The sequence below is a fragment of the Prenolepis imparis genome, unplaced genomic scaffold (assembly GCF_030444845.1).
Source record: "Prenolepis imparis isolate NDT839.2.m4 unplaced genomic scaffold, iyPreImpa1.0 SCAF_13, whole genome shotgun sequence".
Lineage (NCBI taxonomy): Eukaryota > Metazoa > Arthropoda > Insecta > Hymenoptera > Formicidae > Prenolepis > Prenolepis imparis.
This window is the reverse complement of record NW_028141171.1, coordinates 631,109-634,489: the sequence shown is the minus strand read 5'-3', so window position 1 is coordinate 634,489 and position 3,381 is coordinate 631,109. Positions and strand designations below refer to the sequence as shown.

General features: G+C 24.0%; 1 long non-coding RNA gene across 1 annotated transcript; it reads left to right on the top strand.

Annotated features, from left to right (window-relative positions):
- The first annotated feature begins 786 nt into the window (after positions 1-786).
- Positions 787-3,158, top strand: LOC145944493 (uncharacterized). The gene is made up of 5 exons (XR_014426684.1): positions 787-878; positions 1,132-1,302; positions 1,713-1,906; positions 2,232-2,390; positions 2,885-3,158. It is a non-coding gene; the product is annotated as an uncharacterized LOC145944493 (long non-coding RNA).
- The last annotated feature ends 223 nt before the right edge of the window (positions 3,159-3,381 follow it).

The following is a 3,381-nucleotide window of genomic DNA, read 5'->3' as shown; positions in this document are numbered from 1 at the left end:
TTACATTGCAATATTGCTGCAATATTGTATTGCAATATTGCTGAAAGCGGACATTTTACCATTGCTGCAATATTGCAGCAATGTTGCAGCAACATTTTGCAACATTTCTGCAATGTTGCAATCTTGCAAAGAAATATTTCTGCAATGTTGCTGCAATATTTTTGTGCCGTATGGGTGGTATTGCCGTGAATTTTTAACTGAACATTCTGAGCGTCATTCTGAACATTCATGACGTCCCAAATCGTGATTCAAAATTTTTTAGTTGCTCGTTTAAAAGTTATTAATTATTGAATTTTGCGATTTTAACATAGGATTTTATGTGAATGTTCGAGAGACAGATAATAAATTATTCACAAACTATAAAAAAACCAATAATAAAAATTTTATTATATCATGATCTTCAAACATGTAAAAATGTTTCTGCAAAGCTTCAAAACGATTTACTTGTTTGTTTTGCAATTGTTATTAAAAAAACTACTGTGATTATTGCCCAGATAGCACGAATGTCAGAAAGACCTCAATTAGAAATCTTATTAAAGATTGCTTTCCGAGCTCTTCATATGATATCTAATAGATTTCAATTTTAAGAAGTCTATTATAAGATTTCTTTAAGATATCTTGTGTAAGAAATTAATTTTACGAGATAGTAGAAGTACGAGACAGTAAGAAATCTTTTTTCAGTTAATCAAATAATAGATTTCTTAATCAAGACAACAGAACGTGTTCTTGTATCTGATGTCTTTTAGATTTGTTCGCGCGTTTGCGCATTATATTAAGATACATATATAGTGTGTTACAATGTGCTTCAGTGTGCTTCGGCGTGGTTTCTTTGTGCTTCTAGAAGAATACATCGTGTTGTAGATTGATGTATGATTTAGGTAAGGTTTATGATATAAATATTAATTAAGCAATAAATGCTACAAAAGATAAATACAAAAAATACAGGCTGTAATTAAAGTAATGAATATAAATGTTTAACATAACCAAATCCACAACTAACATAACCTTTATAATCTTTTAAATATATATTTATTATAATAATAATTTTTTTATAGTATCGACAAATAAATTTGAATGACATACAAAATATCCATAATAAAAAATATATAATGTTTTTACACATACATATAGGACATATAGGACTGGATAATATTTTATCAAGAAGAGACTGTTTTACTGGAAATCTCAACTGTATGTGGGAACAATAATATATGTTCTTTTATTATAAACTTGAAGAGGAAACTTATCTAGATAAAACTTTTGAGACGTTACCACATCTCCTGACAATACACATATACACAGGTGAGAATTTGATAATTGTATTTATTTTTTCTATAGATTAATATTATGCAGTAAATTTTTTAAGTAGAATTACTGAAATGCAGTAATAAAGCAACACAAAAAGTAACAGTAATATAACATCAATGTTATATAATTTCCCACTCAATAACTATACAAGGCATCTTATTATATTGCGTTACATTGTTGAGCAAGAAATTATAACAGACTACTGTTATGTTATGTTTATTGGAAAATCATTCTCTTAGTTCTATTATATTTTTCACGGTCGCATTTATATATTTTTATTTTATTATAATCTTTTTATAGTCATTTTTAATAGTAAAAAATAAAGTAATAATTAAAGATTATTCTTATATATAAAAAATATATACATGCAAGTCAATTGACTAACACTACGTTTCTATTTGCAGAAGCATGCCGTCATAATCTTAAAGTTATTTTGCACAAGATAAACACACTTGACATGCATTTAGTAGATTTTTATGGTAATGAACCCCAGCGAAATAATGAAAATATATTGCCACAGTTTCCGATCGTTACAGTTCAAGAATTAGAAAATTTTAATAAATTATTAAGGGAAGATGCAATAGCTCGTGCACAATATGTAAGTATTTTATGTATTACACTTTCTAAATTTTTTAAAAGCTTGAGAGAGAGATTTTTATTTTATAATATAAAAACATAATAAAAATGTTCATAATTATGAATAATTTCTAATTATGTTATTATCTGTCTATCTATCTATCTAATTATCTATTTATTTATCCGCATAAGAAATATCTAATTTGTGTTATTTTTCATTTTAATCTTATAAACATAAAAGCTTTTTTATTACAATTTAACTAACAATATTAATTTAATTTAAGGTCTGTAATTTTAACTGTTTTTGATTATATAACAATACTAACATATATTATATTATTTTTCAGAAAAAAATAATTAAAAATATTGGCGGTAAAGATGTTAAAAAACATGTTCGACAAGCTTTGACATAATATTAACTGATGAATTGTCATGCAAATTATCATGGACAGGACAGAAAAAAACTATCAAAGTAAAAGATATGAAGTTCATAGACATAATAATAGGTACATGATTTTTATCTTCATAATATCACATAACTTTTTTATATTCCTTCGAATCACTATTATTATTATTATTATCATTTTATTTTAGTAATAAAAGTAATAAAAATAAAATTAGTATTAATAACAAAAAATTAGTTATGTAATAATTTATGTTGTAAAATAATAACCACAGTTTTACTAATATGGAAATGGTAACAGTAATTACTATTTTTAAACATTATCATTACAGTTTTTACATCAAAAAATTTATTTTATAATTTTGTTTTTATTGTAACTTTTTTATTTTTATAAATTTTGACTTTGTTCAAAAGTATTTAGTTTAAAATTAAAACTATTACACAAGCCCATATTCAACAATATATAAATGTAACATCCTTCGTTCATAAATAACAAATTCCCTGATGGTTCTTATAAAAATTGCCAATCATGAAGTAGTATGAATATTTTTATATTGCAGTATACTTATTTCCTAACTATATAACTTTTAATTTCAGAGACTATGACAATGATCAATTCTGGGCGTAATTGTACAATCTTTGATGTACAAGATACTATTCAAAAATGGTTACAACATGCAAGCGATCGAGTACGATATTTAGAAAAAAAGCGCACTCAAACATAATTTTAAAATTTTTGCATAAAATTTGTTTCTTTTATTTGATATTTTATTTTAATAGTTTATTGTTTATTTCATAATAGTTTATTTTGCTTTTTCATAATAATGGTTTATTTTATTTCTATTATAAAGTTTTATTCACGATTTTTTTATCCTATAGTATATTAATCTAAATATATATATATATATATATATACATTAAAAATGTTAAATATAATTAAACCGTCCAAAGTTCAAGTAAGTTTAGTTAAAGTCAGTTTAATTCAAGCAAGTAAGTTTAGTTAAAGTCAGTTTAATTCAAGCAAGTAAGTTTAGTTAAAGTTTAGTTAGTCATAAGTATTTTATATCATAAAATATAAGTATGTTTTGAAATAT